The sequence below is a fragment of the Hordeum vulgare genome, chromosome 6H (assembly GCF_904849725.1).
Source record: "Hordeum vulgare subsp. vulgare chromosome 6H, MorexV3_pseudomolecules_assembly, whole genome shotgun sequence".
NCBI classification, from domain to species: Eukaryota; Viridiplantae; Streptophyta; class Magnoliopsida; order Poales; family Poaceae; genus Hordeum; species Hordeum vulgare.
The window spans coordinates 18,692,154-18,711,986 of NC_058523.1; the positions used below are offsets into that span (position 1 = coordinate 18,692,154).

At 44.0% G+C, this 19,833-nt stretch overlaps 1 pseudogene across 1 annotated transcript; it reads right to left on the minus strand.

The window, feature by feature from the left end:
• Positions 1–11,947: 11,947 nt before the first annotated feature.
• LOC123402238 lies at positions 11,948–18,328 on the minus strand (annotated as a pseudogene). The gene is made up of 4 exons (XR_006611247.1): positions 17,400–18,328; positions 16,253–16,330; positions 12,947–13,434; positions 11,948–12,696 (listed from the first exon to the last, which is right to left on the minus strand). The product of XR_006611247.1 is annotated as an L-type lectin-domain containing receptor kinase IX.1-like (transcript).
• Between the last annotated feature and the right edge of the window lie 1,505 nt (positions 18,329–19,833).

Below are 19,833 nucleotides of genomic sequence, written 5' to 3' on the forward strand. Positions count from 1 at the left end.
ATATGTTCTTGAATTTCTGATGGAGTTCACATGATGTTTGACTCCTTGATTCCATCCAAGGTGTAGCTGGGACCGCCCTCTATCATTCTTCGTGCATAGTCGGGCGGGGCCTCAGATTCAGCCACGCTGCTTTTCCGCTTAGATGGGGCGCCGGTAAATATCAAGTGCAGGATCTTCCTGGCGCGGTACTCCTCTAAGCTCATCAATCTGCTTCTATTGCTCGTTAATCCTGGCAAGCAACTGGTTGAACTTGTCATTCTCCTCATCCTGCTGCCGCTTCTTTGCTCTCTCTCGGCTTCTGTAAGTGTCTTGGTCTCTGGCAAACCCAAGCCACCACGGGTAAGAAGGACCGAAGCCTCGCGTTCGTCCTCCATGTTCGTCATTGTCGAGGACTAGTGTGAGCAAATCTTTATCTCTGTCTACAATGAACTTTCTTTTTCCCTCCTTAATTTCTTTCACTATCCTTTTCCAATTCTCCCTGGGTATCCTAAGACCGTCATTGCAGATGAGGTCCCCTGTTTTTCGTCGTACGACCCACCATGCGCAAGGAACCAATTTCTTGCTCTCAATTCCCACTCATCACGGAGTGGTTCAGGTACGATGCCTTTATCTAGCAGATCTTGCTCTTTCTTATCCCACTTTGGGATGGCAGTCTCATAGCCCCCTGACCCCAGCTTGTGGTGATATTTCTTCTTGTCGGCATTTATCTTGTTCTTTTCTGATAATGCCTGGGCATCTTCTGACTCCTTGTACTCTTGAAATGCTTTCCAGTGATTCGCCTGCTTGGCTAGATACCCCTCGAATACTGGCACTTTCTTTGTCTTCACATAGTTTTTCCATAGCTTCTTCTTCCAGCTACGGAACAGTTCGGCCATCTTCTTTAGAGTCCACTGCTTGACTTTGGCCCTCAGTTTGTCTGCGGCGTCTTCATTCTCACATTCTGGCAGGTTGAAATGTGACATGATATCATTCCAAAGATTATCTTTGTACCTTTCGGCGACATAGTCACTATCGGCTGCCCCTTTGCGCTTGTTCCACTCCCGAACGCTGATCGGGACGTGATCCCTAACGAGAACTCCGCATTGCTTCTTGAATGTGTCAGCAACATTCTTAGGAAGCTTGGGTTCGCCCGTAGGCAATATCACCTCAAAGGTGTAATGCGTCCGTGCATCCAACTTTCTAGTCGGGCCTCGTTTCGTAGTTTTTCTCGATGTGGAGGCCTAAGAGGGAGAAACATTCGTCAAATGAATGTATATGTATACAATATAGAGCTATCTCCAATATTTTTCACATATTACAAGTGATTGTCGAACTTCATATGTATACCTCGCCGGACTTTATTATTTCTTCACCGGCTTCTCCATCAGTGGAGCTATCACCTTCTCCGTCATTGGACCTATCTCCTGCCCCATCGGCTTCATCTTCGTGTCGCTCGACCTCCATTCCAACGTCGTGGTTTAGATATGACGACGGAGATTCAGCTGGTTCAACGTCGGGGTCGTCTTTGATTATATCTTCGAGAAGTTCTTCCTCTTCAAGGTTCCTGATATGTGGATCCATAGTTCTGCAAAAAACGGATTCTCTTAACCTTTGTACCAAAAAAGAATTATTCTATCAGGAACTCCATTCTAAAACAACTTTAGTCCCGGGTCGTGACTCCACCCGGGACTCCTAGATTTCTGCATAGTATTCAAAGTAGGAGTACTTTTCCAATTTGAGCATTCAATAAGCAAAACCAAATCGTAAAATAAAGTAGTATTCAAATTAGCATGCATTCAATTATAATCAAATACATCATCTCTTTTGTCCGTACATCATCGAATATTATCACTAATACTCCTCGAATACTATCATACATATTGTTGGGGAACGTCGCATGGGAAACAAAAATTTTCCTACGCGCACGAAAACCTATCATGGTGATGTCCATCTACGAGAGGGGATGTGTGATCTACGTACCCTTGTAGACCGTACAGCAGAAGCGTTAGTGAACGCGGTTGATGTAGTGGAACGTCCTCACGTCCCTCGATCCGCCCCACGAACTGTCCCGCGATCAGTCCCACGATCTAGTGCCGAACGGACGGCACCTCCGCGTTCAGCACACGTACAACTCGACGATGATCTCGGCCTTCTTGATCCAGCAAGAGAGACGGAGAGGTAGAAGAGTTCTCCGGCAGCGTGACGGCGCTCCGGAGGTTGGTGATGATCTCGTCTCAGCAGGGCTCCGCCCGAGCTCCGCAGAAACGCGATCTAGAGGTAAAACGATGGAGATATGTGGTCGGGCTGCCGTGCAAAGTTGTTTCAAATCAGCCCTAAAACCCCACTATATATAGGAGGGAGGGAGGGGAGGAGGCAGCCCCAAACCCTCAAGGTTTGGCCGAAATTTGAGGTGGAGGAGTCCTACTCCAATCCTACTTGGAGTAGGATTCCACCTTCCCACTTGGAAACTCTTTCCACCTTGTGTTTTTTCCTTCTCAAACCTTATGGGCCTTAGTGGGAACTTATTCCAGCCCACTAGGGCTGGTTTATCTCTTCCCATAGCCCATGAGACCCCTTGGGGCGTGAAAACCCTCCCGATGGTCCCCGACACCCCTCCCGGCACTCCCGGTACACTACCGATGAGCCCGAAACTTTTCCGGTAATGCCCGAAAACTTTCCGGTAACCAAATGAGGTCATCCTATATATCAATCTTCATCTCGGGACCATTCCGGAAACCCTCGTGACGTCCGTGATCCCATCCGGGGCTCCGAACAACATTCGGTAGCCAACCATATAACTCAAATACGCATAAAACATCGTCGAACCTTAAGTGTGCAGACCCCGCGGGTTCGAGAACTATGTAGACATGACCCGAGGGACTCCTCTGTCAATATCCAATAGCGGGACCTGGATGCCCATATTGGATCCTACATATTCCGAAGATCTTTATCGGTTGAACCTCAGTGCCAAGGATTCATATAATCCCGTATGTCATTCCCTTTGTCCTTCGGTATGTTACTTGCCCGAGATTCGATCGTCAGTATCCGCATACCTATTTCAATCTCGTTTACCAGCAAGTCTCTTTACTCGTTCCGTAATACAAGATCCCGTAACTTACACTAAGTCACATTGCTTGCAAGGCTTGTGTGTGATGTTGTATTACCGAGTGGGCCCCGAGATACCTCTCCGTCACACGGAGTGACAAATCCCAGTCTCGATCCATACTAACTCAACGAACACCTTCGGATATACCTGTAGAGCATCTTTATAGTCACCCAGTTACGTTGCGACGTTTGATATACACAAAGCATTCCTCCGGTGTCCGTGAGTTATATGATCTCATGGTCATAGGAACAAATACTTGACACGCAGAAAACAGTATCAATAAAATGACACGATCAACATGCTACGTCTATTAGTTTGGGTCTAGTCCATCACATGATTCTCCTAATGATGTGATCCCGTTATCAAGTGACAACACTTGCCTATGGCCAGGAAACCTTGACCATCTTTGATCAACGAGCTAGTCAACTAGAGGCTTACTAGGGACAGTGTTTTGTCTATGTATCCACACAAGTATTGTGTTTCCATTCAATACAATTATAGCATGGATAATAAACGATTATCATGAACTAAGAAATATAATAATAACTAATTTATTATTGCCTCTAGGGCATATTTCCAACAGTCTCCCACTTGCACTAGAGTCAATAATCTAGTTCACATCACCATGTGATTCCAACGAATCCAACACCCATATAGTTATGGGGTCTGATCACGTCTTGCTCGTGAGAGAGGTTTTAGTCAACGGTTCTGAAACTTTCAGATCCGTGCGTTCTTTACAAATCTTTATGTCATCTTATAGATGCTGCTACTACGTGCTCTTCAGAAATGCTCCAAATATCTACTCTACTATACGAATCTGTTTCACTACTCATAGTTATTAGGATTAGTGTCAAAGCTTGCATCGACGTAACCTTTACGACGAACTCTTTAACCACCTCCATAATCGAGAAAAAATTCCTTAGTCCATTAGTTACTAAGGATAAATTTTGACCGCTGCTAGTGATTCAATCATGGATCACTCTCTGTACCTCGCAACAGACTTTGAGTCAAGGCACACATCAGGTGCGGTACACAGCATGGCAGACTTTAGATTCTACGGCTAAGGCATAGAAGACAACCTTCGTCTATTCTCTTTATTCTGCCGTGGTCGGGTTTTGAGTCTTACTCAAATTTACACCTTACAACGCAACCAAGAACTCCTTCTTTGCTGATCTATTTTGAACTCCTTCAAAAACTTGTCAAGGCATGCATCTTATTGAAACTTTCATTAAGCGCTTTTGATCTATCTCTATAGATCTTTGATGCTCAACGTTCAAGTAGCGCAATCCAGGTATTCCTTTGAAAACTCCTTTCAATCAACCTTATATGCTTTACAGAAATTCTACATTACTTCTGATCAACAATATGTCTACCACATACACTTATCAGAAATTCTATAGTGCTCCCACTCACTTCTTTGGAAATACAAGTTTCTCATAAACCTTGTACAAACCCAAAATCTTTGATCATCTCATCAAAGTGTATATTCCAACTCCGAGATGCTTGCACCAGTCCATTGAAGGATCACTGGAGCTTGCATACTTGCTAGTATCTTTAGGATCGACAAAACCTCCTTGTTGTATCACATACAATGTTTGCTCAAGGAAACCGTCGAGGAAACAATGTTTTGACATCCTACGTGCAATATTTCATAAATAATGCAGCGACTACTAACATAATTCTAACAGACTTTTAGCATCGCTGCGAGTGAGAAAGTCTCATCATAGTCAACTGTTTGATCTTGTCGGAAACATCTTTGCGACAAGTCGAGCTTTTCTTAATAGTGACTTATCACCATCATCGTCTGTCTTCCTTTTAAAGACCCATTTTTACTCAATAGTCCTCTGACCATCAAGTGGTTCTTCCAAAGTCTACACTTTGTTTTCATACATGGATCCTCTCTCGGATTTCATGGCTTCCAGCCATTTGTCGGAATCTGGGCCCACCATTGCTTTCTTCATAACTCGTAGGTTCACTGTTGCTCAACAACATGACCTCCAAGACAGGGTTACCGTACCACTCTGTAGTAGTACGCAACCTTGTCAACCTACGAGGCTTGTAGTAACTTGATCGGATGCTTGATGATCACCATTATCAGCTTCCACTTCAATTGGTGTAGGCGCCACAGGAACAACTTCCTGCGCCCTGCTACACACTGGTTGAAGGGATGGTTCAATAATCTCATCAAGTTCTACTACCCTCCCACTCAATCCTTTCGAGAGAAACCTTTCCTCGAGAAAGGATCCGTTTCTAGAAACAAACACTTTGCTTTTGGATCTGAGATAGGAGATGTACCCAACTATTTTGGATATCCTATGAAGATGCATTTATCCGCTTTGGGTTCGAGCTTATCATACCGAAACTTTTTCACATAAGTGTCGAAGCCCCAAACTTTCAAGAAACGACAGTTTAGATTTCTCTAAGCCTCAGTCTATACCGCGTCATCTCAACGGAAATACGTGGTGCCCTATTTAAAGTGAATGTGGTTGTCTCTAATGTATAACCCATAAACGATAGTGGTAATTCGATAAGAGACATCATAGCATGCACCATACCAAATAGTGCGTGGCTATGACGTTCAGACACATCATCACACTATGATGTTCCAGGTGGCATGAACTGCGAAACAATTTCCACATTGTCTTAACTGCGTACCAAAACTCGTAACTCAGATATTCATTTCTATGATCATATCGTAGACAGTTTATCCTCTTGTTACGACGAACTTCACTCTGAAACGGAATTGAACTTTTCAATATTTCAGACTTGTGATTCATTAAGTAAATACTCCTGTATCTACTCAAGTTGTCAGTGAAGTAAGAACATAATGATATCCACTGCGTGCCTCAGCACCCATTGGACTGCATACATCAAAATGTATCACTTCCAACAAGTTACTATCTTATTTCATCTCAATGAAAACAAGGCCTTGCTCATGTGGTATGATTTGCATGTCACTAGTGATTCGAAATCAGGTGAGTACAAAGATCCATCAGCATGGAGCCTCTTCATGCAATTTATACTAACATGACTCAAGCGGCAGTGCCACAAGTAAGTGGTACTATCATCATTAACTCGTATCTTTTGGCACCAATATTATGAACATGTGTAACACTACGATCGAGATTCAGTAAACCATTGAAGGTGATTATTCAAGAAAATAGAGTAACCATTATTCTCTTTAAATGAATAATCGTATTGCAATAAACACGATCCAATCATGTTCATGCTTAACGCAAGCACCAAATAACAATTATTTAGGTTTAACACCAATCCCGATGGTAGAGGGAGCGTGCGACGTTTGATCATATCAACCTTGGAAACACTTCCAACACGTATCGTCACCTCGCCTTTAGCTAGTCTCCATTTATGACGTAGCTTTCATTTCGTGTTACTAATCACTTAGCAACCGAACCGGTATCCAATACCCTCATGCTACTAGGAGTACTAGTAAAGTACACATCAACATCATGTATATCAAATATACTTCTCTTGACTTTTGCCAGCCTTCTTATCTACCAAGTATCTAGAGTTGCTCCGCCTCACTGATTGTTCCCCTCATTACAGAAGCACTTAGTCTCGGGTTTGGGTTTAATCTTGGGTTTCTTCATTAGTGCAGCAATTGTTTTGCCGTTTCACGAAGTATCCCTTCTAGCCCTTGCCTTTCTTGAAACTTAGTGGTTTACAAACCATCAACTATTGATGCTCCTTTTGATTTCTACTTTCGAAGTTTCAAAACATCGTGAATCGCTCAAGGATCATTGTATCTATCCTTGATATGTTATAGTTCATCACGAAGCTCTCATAGCTTGGTGGCAGTGACTTTGGAGAACCATCACTATCTCATCTGGAAGATTAACTCCCACTTGATTCAAGCGATTGTCGTACTCAGACAATCTGAGCACACGCTCAACGATTGAGCTTTTCTCCTTTACTTTGTGGACAAAGAATCTTGTCGGAGGTCTTGTACCTCTTAACAAGGGCACAAGCATGAAATCACAATTTCATCTCTTTAGAACATCACTTATGTTCCGCGACGTTTCAAAACGTCTTCGGCGCCTTGCTTCTAAGCATTAAGTATTTTGCAGTGAACTATCGTGTAGTCATAAGAAACGTGTATGTCGGATGTTCACAGCATCCACAGACGACGCTCGAGGTGCAGCACACCGAGTGGTGCATTAAGGACATAAGCCTTCTGTACAGCAACGAGGACAATCCTCGGTTTTACAGACCTAGTCAGGAAACTTTGCTACTATCAACTTTCAACTAAATTTTCTCTAGGAACATATAAAAATAGTAGAGCTATAGCGCAAGCTACATCGTAATTCGCAAAGACCATTAGACTATGTTCATGACAATTAGTTCAATTAATCATATTACTTAAGAACTCCCACTCAAAAAGTACATCTCTCTAGTCATTTGAGTGGTACATGATCCAAATCCACTATCTCAAGTCCGATCATCGAGAATAGTTTCACTGGTAAGCATCTCTATGCTAATCATATCAACTATACGATTCATGCTCGACCTTTGAGTCTCATGTGTTCGAGGCCATTCGCACATGCTAGGCTCGTCAAGCTTAACCGAGTGTTCAGCGTGCAAGCTGTTTTGCACCGTTGTATGTGAGCGTTGAGTCTATCACACCGATCATCACGTGGTGTCTTGAAGCGTCGAGCTGTACAGCGGTGCCGTCGGGAGAACACAATTTCGTCTTGAAATTTTAGTGAGAGATCACCTCATAATGCTACAGTCGTTCTAAGCAAAATAAGGTGCATAAAAGGATTAACATCACATGCAATTCATAAGTGACATGATATGGCCATCATCATGTGCTTCTTGATCTCTATCACCAACACAGCACGATCTTCTTGTCACGGCGTCACACCATGATCTCCATCATCATGATCTCCATCAACGTGTCGCCATCGGGGTTGTCGTGCTACTCATGCTATTACTACTAAAGCTACATCCTAGCAAAATAGTAACGCATCTGCAAGCACAAGCGTTAGTTACAAAGACAACCCTATGGCTCCTGCGGTTGCGTACCATTGACGTGCAAGTCGATATTATCTATTACAACATGATCATCTCATACATCAATATATCACATCACATCGTTGGCCATATCACATCACAAGCATACCTGCAAAAACAAGTTAGGCGTCCTCTAATTTTGTTGTTGCATGTTTTATGTGGTGACCAAGGGTATCTAGTAGGATCGCATCTTACTTACGCAAACACCACAACGGAGATATATGAGTTGCTATTTAACCTCATCCAAGGACCTCCTCGGTCAAATCCGATTCAACTAAAGTTGAAAGCTGACACCCGCCGTCATCCTTGAGCACGGAGTTACTCGTAGCGATGAAACCAATCTCTCGTAAGCGTCACGAGTAATGTCGGTCGAGCAGCCGATCCAACAATACCGCGGAATCAGAAAAGACTAAGGAGGGCAGCAAACGCACATCACCGCCCACAAAAACTTTTGTGTTCTACTCGAAGACATCTACGCATGAACCTAGCTCATGATGCCCTTTGTTGGGGAATGTCGCATGGAAACAAAAAATTTCCTACGCGCACGAAAACCTATCATGGTGATGTCCATCTACGAGAGGGATGTGTGATCTCGTACCCTTGTAGACCGTACAGCGAGCGTTAGTGAGCGCGGTTGATGTAGTGGAGCGTCCTCACGTCCTCGATCCGCCCCACGACCGTCCGCGATCTAGTGCCGAGCGGACGGCACCTCCGCGTTCAGCACACGTACAACTCGGCGATGATCTCGGCCTTCTTGATCCAACAAGAGGACGGAGAGGTAGAAGAGTTCTCCGGCAGCGTGACGGCGCTCGGAGGTTGGTGATGATCTCGTCTCGGCGGTCCCCGCCCGAGCTCATGACGCGATCTAGAGGTAAAGCGGTGGAGATATGTGGTCGGGCTGCCGTGGCAAAGTTGTTTCAAATCAGCCTAAAACCCCACTATATGGAGGGAGGGAGGGGAGGAGGCAGCCCCAAACCCTCAAGGTTTGGCGAAATTTGAGGTGGGGGAGTCCTACTCCAATCCTACTTGGAGTAGGATTCCACCTTCCCACTTGGAAACTCTTTCCACCTTGTGTTTTTCCTTCTCAAACCTTATGGGCCTTAGTGGGAACTTATTCCAGCCCACTAGGGGCTGGTTTATCTCTTCCCATAGCCCATGAGACCCCTTGGGGCGTGACAACCCTCCCGATGGTCCCGACACCCCTCCGGCACTCCGGTACACTATCGATGAGCCGAAACTTTTCGGTAATGCCGAAAACTTTCCGGTAACCAAATGAGGTCATCCTATATATCAATCTTCATCTCGGGACCATTGGAAACCCTCGTGCGTCAGTGATCCCATCAGGGCTCAGAACAACATTCGGTAGCCAACCATATAACTCAAATACGCATAAAACATCGTCGAACCTTAAGTGTGCAGACCCGCGGTTCGAGAACTATGTAGACATGACCGAGGGACTCCTCTGTCAATATCCAATAGCGGGACCTGGATGCCCATATTGGATCCTACATATTCGAAGATCTTTATCGGTTGAACCTCGGTGCCAAGGATTCATATAATCCGTATGTCATTCCCTTTGTCCTTCGGTATGTTACTTGCCGAGATTCGATCGTCGGTATCCAGCTTACCTATTTCAATCTCGTTTACCAGCAAGTCTCTTTACTCGTTGTAATACAAGATCACGTAACTTACACTAAGTCACATTGCTTGCAAGGCTTGTGTGTGATGTTGTATTCAGTGGGCCAGAATACCTCTCGTCACGGAGTGACAAATCCAGTCTCGATCCATACTAACTCACGAACACCTTGGATATACGTAGAGCATCTTTATAGTCACCCGATTACGTTGCGGCGTTTGATACACACAAAGCATTCCTCGGTGTCGTGAGTTATATGATCTCATGGTCATAGGAACAAATACTTGACACGCAGAACAGTATGAATAAAATGACCACGATCAACATGCTACGTCTATTAGTTTGGGTCTAGTCCATCACATGATTCTCCTAATGATGTGATCCGTTATCAAGTGACAACACTTGCCTATGGCGAAACCTTGACCATCTTTGATCAACGAGCTAGTCAACTAGAGGCTTACTAGGGACAGTGTTTTGTCTATGTATCCACACAAGTATTGTGTTTCCATTCAATACAATTATAGCATGGATAATAAGCGATTATCATGAACTAAGAAATATAATAATAACTAATTTATTATTGCCTCTAGAGGCATATTTCCAACAGATATAGCATCACGAGATACATCTAGAACCGTAGCGCCCGGCGGAGTATCGCGCGGGCGGTGGACACCCAAAGAGAAGGAACCATCACGGGATCATAGCTCCTTTGAGATCCCGAAGAACCTCCCGGGTATGCTCGAACCTGCCCTCCAACGCAACCATGTAGCGACGGACGTGCTCATCCTCCTCGGCGACACGGTGGCGTACCACCTCCGTGGTGTCCAGGAAGCCTCGGCACCCTCAGCGCCTGCGACGCCACCAAACAAGGACCGGGTCAACGGCGGGCTGGCTCCTCACCAACCTACGCCCCGGAAGGTAGCACCTCCCAATACCGCCGGGCGGAGCCGAGTCCCGAGACAGGGCCCTCGATCAAGCGGTGTCCTCCGCCGAGTCGGCGCGAGGATGCGGGATAGGCATCGTAAAATGAACTAGAAAAATAAACTAGTTCTATTAATTTTCTTGCTTAAAATAAACTATTAACACTTAAGCATATACAATAGCAAAATTAAACTATTAACACTTAAACATATACAATAGCAAAATTAAGCAATAATCTACGAAACACTATTAACACTTAAGCATATACACTATACAATATTTCTTCTTCTTATAACCCTAAACTAATTTTTCCTCTTCTTCTATTTCTTCTCTTCTTCTACTTCTTCTTCTACTTCTACTTCTCCTCTTCTTCTACTACTTCTCCTCTTCTCTTCTTCTACTTCTCCTCTCCTCCTCTTCTAATTTTTTCTCTTCTTCTACTTCTCCTCTTCTTCTATTTTTCCTCTTCTTCTCCTCTCCTCCTCTTCTTATTCTCCTTTTTCTTCTTTTCTTCTCCTCCTCTTCTTATTTTCCTTTTTCCTAATTTTAAATATTACTAACCCCAATAATCTAGCACAAACCTAATAACAATAGGAATTAAATGACAAAAAAATCTTTTTCTTCTTTTCTTCCATTTTCTTCCTTTCTTCTCCTTTTTCTTCTTTTCTTCTCCTTTTTCTTCTTTTCTTCTACTGGCCGGAGTGTTGGGGAGGAGGGCGGGGCTTACCGGCCGGAGGTGTCGGCGGCGCGCGAGGGAGGCGCGGCGGCGGAGGCGGCAGGCGCGGGAGGACGGCGGGAGGCGGCGCGGCGGCGAGGTGGAAGGCGGGAGGGCGCGCGGCGAGCGAGGAGGAGGCGGCGGCGAGCAGGGCGGCGGGCAGCTGGCGGCGTCGTCGGGGTTCGTCGCTGTGCCGCGTCGGGCAGGAGAGCGAGAGGTAGTGCAGCGAGGGACAGCGGCAGGCTCCTATGGATCCCCAACCAGGCTTGCGACACCTCTTCTTCCGCGATCGACCACCTCTCCCCGGATCTGTCGTAGCTCGGGTTTTTTTCATCGTGTGAACCTGTTCTTGTTCGTCTTGAACGTTAGGAGTATATTTTCTAAAATTAATCCATTAAAAGTGATAAACGCAAACAGTGAAATAAAAATTGCCCTCTTTCCATTGGGCGACAGTCCACATTTTGGACTCTACTAAGTGGAGGTAAACATGATAAACTTAAGACCCTTTGCGCTTATGAAAAGAATATAGTGATGAATTTGTGTCGAATTACAACAATGAACTGAAGAAGTGAAATTTTAACCGAGTGATGCTTGCATACAAGAGGCACACACACACGCCTGGATGACACATGAGCAAGTGTCGATCGGCGCAGCTAGCTGAGGTTGATTAACTAAAAGAGCGAGCACGAGGTGGCATAAGTGTCTGCTTGTCAGAGCTAATAGTGGCATATGCACCCTGCTCCTGCTCGTGGCCCTCTCTTTGTGTTATAGCAGGCAACTCTTTGTCATCCTCGAGGTATTTCATTGCATCCTCCATTAAGGGACGTTGTTTCGCATCTGGATGAGAGCACCTAAGGCCCAGGAGAACCACGCGCTCCATCTGTGTCATGTTGAAGTCACCAGTTAATTTGGCATCCGCGATATTCTTCACAAACTGCGCCCCTGTTCTGCTGCTCCTCAGGATTTCCTCCCTGGGCTTCTTTCCACATGCAATATCTAGTAGGACAATTCCGAAGCTGTAGACGTCGGTCCTACGGTTGAACTCAACTTTATCATTTTTCATTAACTTCGGATCCATGTACCCCACGGTCCCAATAGCAGTTGTCATCACTGTGGGGATGAACTCATTGTCGACCAAGAGTATGTTATCGGCGGCCCTCGATAGCCCGAAGTCAGCAAGCTTGGGGTTGAACTCGTCGTCCAAGAGTATGTTGCTTGGTTTGATATCTCTGTGCAAGATGCACTGCTTGCATCCGTGGTGGAGATAATTTATAGCGGACCCTATTCCCCCTCACTATTTTGTATCTGTTAAATAAATATAGGAAGTAAATGTATTAATGTAAAGTGTCATTTTAACCAAATGTGCTCCTTATTACGTGTTAAACATTAAAGTACAAGAAGCAGAAATATTGTTACATCATGTCGGTAAAGCCATAGACAACAGTGTGCCACTCTATACCAGGTGTAAAATAGTTAATCCTGGTGGCAATTGATTATACGTACTCCAAATTAAGATGCAATAGGAAAAAAAAGAATCGCTACGTGCAATACATACCTCTTCTCCCATGGTAGAAAGTGATTCAGGTGGTATTCCAGGTCGCGATTAGGTACCAATTCATATACAAGGAAGAGTTCAACCTTGTGCTGAAAGCAACAACACCAATAACCGATGAAGTCTCGGCTGCAGCACCAACCTATCAGCTCCACTAGATTTTTGTGCCTTGTTTCACTAATTGTCGTGAGTTCATCCCTGAAATCCCTTCCTGTTGTGTTCTTCATTTTCTTGACAGCCAGATCTTCCCATTCCATGCTGCTATCATTCCAGTAGCTCCCCTGATATACTTCGCCAAGGCACCGCCTCCAAGCTTGGTGGAGAAATCGCCTGTCATAGTGGCCAATTCTCCGTCTCGAATCGCCTGAGGCCTGTTGTTCTTAACGCAAAGAAATCAAGTGTATTTTCCCACCTGAACCGTGCGACATCCTTCCAACAGCTTGCTACCATTACTCCCAGAAATATTACAAAAAGCTGTCCATAATACTTTTGCGACCTGTTCAAGCATTAGCGGTGTAGATTAAATATTACTTGAAGTTACTCTGCTCAAGATGCACAGCTTCAAAGCAATAAACCAAATTTGCATTGGGATTTTCTGCAGCATTGGAACTGTGTTGTATGATGATTTAACATTATAATGTGATCATAGAACTGAATCAAATTGTGATATCATGGACCTACTTTCAGGCAAAAATATACACATTCAAATAGAAGTACTTCAATAATATATTGATAGTCAAAAAAATTCAAAGTTGTTTCACACATTGAGTTGATAGTCAAGTTTTAAAAGTTTGATTAGATCTGTTTCAAATGCACCAACGTTTTTGGACTGGAGGGAGTAATAACTAAATAACTCGAGCAAGATCCACTTATGCCATCCCTATATCCACCAGCATTACTCTCACGCCCATCCCTTAATTACCTGTTCCCAACCATAATAAGTCATACCCATCCAACCTCCACTGCCAGGCCATTGCCATCAACCACAACTAGAATTTACATATGATTTTTAAGAATTTTAGTGTGCCAAGATAAGAGCAACTCTAGCAAACCCCGTATAACGCCGCGACCCGTAAAATAATCGTCAAAATACGGGTCGGCGCGGAAAATTCTGCCCGAGCAGACTCCGCAAACGTGTCCGATCCGTAAAAGTTTTTGCGGGACGTGACAAAAGTTCGCCCTCAACCTTTAGATTCACAAGGTGGGAGGCCGACCCGAGCTCGCTCCCTATCAGCAGCGAGATTTGGCGCGAGGGAAATTTCCACGCGGCCGTTCCTGCTCCCCCCTCCTTGGCAAGGAGATTTGGCGCGATGGAAATTACCGCGCGCTCGGGTCTATCTTCCCTGCCATGGAAGCCTCACAGTCGTCCCCCATGAACGTGGAGTTTACGCACGTGTTATCCCCTCCGGCGGATCTCGTCTGGGGACATGTCGCTCCCGTTGTTGCCCAAGGCACCAACACGCCTGCCGGCAAGCGGCAGGGCAACATTGTCGTGCAGTGCGGCAATCCGGCTGGCCCAGCCGGAAAGGCACGTGCGCCGGGCGCCGCCGCCGCTACTTGATCTGCCCGGCCGCCGACGAAGAAGGTGAGCAAGGTTTCAGGCGTGAAGCAGAAGAAGGTTCCTACGAAAAGGGTGACACCTTCATCCACTCCATCTGCCCCGGCGAGATGTTCCCCGACCATGCCTTTCAGTTGCGCTGCTTCCACCGCATGCGAGGTGTTCGATGAAATGGTCGGAAGGTATGCATCTTGATCCCTTGTTCTTGCTTCTCTTTTCGCCATTGTGGTAGCTCGTGACTTGATGTCACTCAATGTGCGTGGTTCAAGATCAAATCTTGATCAAGGCTTGGAGCGCGTTGTCTATGGATGCTTGCGGGGTATGTCTCAAAGCTCCAAGAGATATTGGCAAAGAATCGAAGATCAATACTTCACGTGATGGTCAAGTATCCCAACAGGACACCACAGACCTTTCGAGTCACTCCAAGGTCGTTGGGACGTGATGCTAGCAAAGACATTGGAGAAAAGAAAGGGTTGGCCAAGAGAAGAGCACGAGAGGCAAGGGCCATCAGCCAAGAATGAGGGGTTGCGCAAGGCGGCCATTAAGGACAGAAGAGCACGTGCCGCCATGTCCAAGCTTCTTGTCGAAGAGAATAGGATCATGACATTGAACCGCAATGACATGGACGACATCAGCCAAGAATGGCATGATATGGCAAGGAGAAACATCTTGAAGAGGAGGATGCTTGCGTCGGCCGGTGCGTGTTACTGTGCCGGTGATGTTTTATCATCAGGATTTGGAACCAATGTCGCTGATGATTTCGGTGCCGAAGTTGGAACAAGTGCCGGTGATGGATTGGGGGCGGCGATGACCTCGATTGATGTGGTGGGGAGTGAAGAGTGACCAAGATGATGACGGATGTGATTGTCGTTTTTGCATGAAGTCCTTTTGGATTTGTCCTTCAAAACTATGCATTTATTTGGGCGTGAACTATGTTTTATTGTTTGAATTTGAACTCATTTGTCGGAATCGCTGTCAAATTTTTTATTAGTGGTTTTCGGTTTGCGGGTCAACGCGGCGGCGTCCGAGCAGACCCCGCGTAGCCGACCGGTAAAAACGCATCTTCTATGAATATCCTTTTTACGAGTCCGTTTTGCAGGGTCTAACTCTGCCCTCGCTCGCGCCGGCCTGCAAAGCCGTTTTTCCGCGAAATGTAAACGTGTTTTACGGATCGGCGTTATATGAGGTCTACTAGAGATGCTCTAAAGGTGAGCAAATCTTTAACAACAACTCGCCATAGCAAGACCTTCCGAATGAAAGAATCCCTCAACACCTGGATGGAACACAATGACATAACCTAAAAAGATTCATGTCCTCCATGCAAAACAACAGCACAAACCTCCAGGTCTTCATCAAGCAAGTCTGATTTTCTTCTTCTGAAGTTTCATATATTCTCTAGAATTTCTTATCATTTATTATGATTATTCTATGCAGCATTGCATGGTCTACCCGGCATTTTGTCACAGTATTTTTATTTGGTGAAACTAAATGTTGTTGGTATTTGCTGACTTAAGCATTGCAGTCCTACTAAAATATACAAGAGCAATGGGCACTTTAAGTGCTAACGACAATAGTAGAGCCATGACTAATGGATATTCATCAAAACATCAGAATCATTTTCTATATATCTTGGCCCATATCTTGTACAGAAATATAGCGATTGTCATTTAAATCAAACATGTATCATTGTTGTAAATGAAAATAATATTCATACGTCAAAACATTTGTAGGATCACAAGCATATGGGCGTTTTCTACCTGATTTGCTAGTGAAGACCGATCCAGTGGTCATTCGTCTGCGCTTTATTTGTGTGTCTTGTGCGTCAGAACCTATATATTCAATGAAAGGTCAAATAAAGGGATACATTATGAATGTCAAATTCATACAAAGAGCACAAAAATTTAAACACTGGATGGAATGTCTTGATTTTGATAAGTTAAGAATTATCACTCATAGTGGAGTCTGGCCGTGAGGCTCGTTGGAAAAAAATAATAGGCAAGTTCAGAAACGTAAATGACTTTGATGTGCAATCTATACGAGACAAGATAGGCCATTGAGCGTTTTTCCTGGAGGAGAAATACATGTTATTTGGTAGGAAATGGAGGTATTTTAGCAAACTTTATCAGTGATGTAAGATGTACATAATAGAGGTCTAGAGTTTCCTCTTCAATTTTAAAAAAGATATTTTTTAATGCCAAGTGTAGTGTTCAGAATTTAGTGCAGATAACCCTCCACTACACTATTTTTGTCTTTTACAAGAGTTACACTATGACAACTTGGACAACCTGTTTCAATTTTTTGATAATTTGAACACAATTGATCCCAATATTCCACTTCGAACCACATTTGAGATTTTGGATGAACCTCACATGATACAAATAGTGGATATTCCGCAACAACTGAATATTGAGAAATAATCCTACTCCGTTTTTAAAACATTGAACTGAATATTTGAGTTAAATCTGGTTCAAACTAGAATATTCAGTTTAAAATGTGGTTCAATCTGTCAAATATTTAGAAATAGGGATCCATTTTATCAGTTTAACAAATAGCTGGTCCACAGTAGAATTTACCTAGCCAAACTAATAAAACCTTTTTTGCTCCTTTTCATCAATAATAATAAAACCATTTAATTCCTTTTCAAAAATAGGTTTTGACATGACCTACAAGGGTGCCACTTTGTCGATTGCTATTGTTCCTAAATATGCTAATGAAAAACGGTGAGACAGTGACCATGAAACTAGTTCACAACGAATCTAAATAGACTTATGTATGTTAATGATCAGAGTAAAAAAAACAAACGCTTGTGGCACTTAATATGTCAATCCATTTTGGGATGCAAGATAATACTTTTCAGAATTTCAAGTTTGAGAATTAGGATGTTGCATACATACATACCTGCGTGAGTCGAAAGGGTTGAGTTGAAGGACCAAGACAATATCTGATGGAGCTGGAAAGATGTACCAGTGGCCGCAGAAAACCCCACCGCCACCTCCGGCGGTAGCAAGGACGTGACGGGATCAGGCAATATGGTGCTTACCTCAATGGGGCCGACAGAAGGATGATCATCAAACTGTAGGGAGGCGACAAGCATCTTGGTACTGTTGTCGTAGGTGATGGACGCTGTCATAGAGCCGTTCAAGCTGAAGGTGGGTAAGCTTGTCGTGTTAACCGACTGCCTAACAGAGTTTATGTCGACGCCGATATGATCCTGGGTGCCACTTGGGTCCCAGGTGTTGCTGAACACGTCGAACTCTACGGCGATGAACTGGTCTGTGCCGTGGACTTGGCTCCGGCCGTCATCGACAGGGAGACCGAGGTTACCCCCGCTTGAGCTTGGCGGTAATCTGGAAGGGTAGCTGGAGAGGAAGAAAGCCATGCCACCCTCTTTGTTGCTGCCACCGACGTTGAGCCCGATCGCGAACTTGAACCGTGTGGTGAAGCTCGATACCTCACCGGTGATACTGTCATAGAAGGGCACAGGGTGAGCGTACGCCATCCGCCCCATGCAGTTGTTGTTGGCGATTCTCTGCGTGATGGAGTTGTAGGTGAGGTCGACCAGCTTCCCGTGCAAGGCCGCATCGCCCTCCAATCGGAGGTCTTGTAAGCGAGAGATGGATATGGTGGAGAAGTCGAAGCTGAAGGAGAAGGGTGAGTTGGCGGCTGCTACGAGATGCTGAGGAGCATTACGAGACATGGAAAGGAGGACGCAGCCAGCGTAAAGTAGTAGGAGAAGCTGCGGCGTGCTGCTTCTTGCACCTGAGGCCATTAGCATATGTGCTGCTACTTGGAGTTGGAAGTGATAATCCCGCTTATGATTGGCCAGCGTGTTCTAAGACCTTAAATAGCCGAGCAGACTTGTATCTCGTGTTGTACCTACCTCGTACTCCCTCCTGTTCCAAAATATAAGTGTTTTTATAAAAATTATAATACAAACTACATACGAATGTATGTAGATATATTTTAGATTGTAGATCCATTCATTTTGTTTCATATGTAGTCCGTATTTGAATCTTTAAAAAACTTATATTTAGAGACACAGAGACTAGTACGATAAGAACATTTTTTTCATAAGTATAAAGACACTTGGTCTGATTTTAAAATTCTCCATAGTTTTATATGTTGTTTTCATAAGTATAAAGACACTTGGTCTGTTTTCATTTTAAAATTCTCCATAGTTTTATACTTGGACACGTCTGACTTTCAGGGAAAGACCTAAATTACAGGTCGCCTTTTTCCTTTACAAAAAGTGGACAAATGGAGACTTGCACTCTAACGCTAGCATGTCACTATAGATTACATGCAACTTGTATGCACATCTCTGTAATTATACGTACTAACTAGCTAGCCATCGTGGACTGGTCCATCCATATGCATGCTATATGCATGATCGGGTAGTCTTGCTTTAGTCTCTACAAATACTATATATACTACTACTAACTCACACATCGCGAACTGGTCCATCAACACGGTATTTCCAGTTTTCCACACATGACGCTACATCTAATATTTAACATATTATACTGTGGCACCAGATCAAGAAAGTCTGACGTGTCCCGGATGCGTGCATTCAAATGATGCTGAATTATTGAGGATCTCGAGTCAAGTCTATACTTTCTCGTATGCCTTCTTCCGTATGAGAAGTCTGCCCCATCAGCAACCCAAGGGTTTATTGTCAGAAGCCTTCTTGGGATTCCTTTATTTTGTTCCCAAATATGATAGTTGTTGATAGCTAGAAAACATGTTGAAATACATATTGTGATATACTATATTCATTAGTACTTTCTCTGTTTTTATTTACTCTGCATATTAGCTTCGTTCTGAATCAAAGTTAACATAGTTTGACCAAATTCATACAAAATGGTATGAACATTTACAATAAAAGAATAGATGAACATGATGTGAAAATATATTCAATGATGAATCTAATGGTATTGATTTAGTATTCCATATGATAATAAAATTTATATAAATTTGGTCAACTTTTATTTTAAGGCAAAGCTAATATGCATAATAAAGAAAAATGGAGACCGATCGATCCAGGATGCATGCACACGCACGATGCCCAATTGTCCTCTTAACTCGCACATGATCGATAGTTTGTCATGACAATGGAAGATGAGCTGCACTAGCTTTAATCAAGAGAGCTTGAATTTTCATCAGATTGATATGTTAGCAGGCAGCTAATTACCTGCTCAATGGTACAATAAACCCTCATTTGAAATTGGTGAAGTGTAGTTAATTTGGAGTGTGGCGATTTGGCTCCCGGGCTCAGATGAGCCTGGGCATTAACAGTAAAATTGTAAAAAATAGAAAAATAGTTCAAAAAATT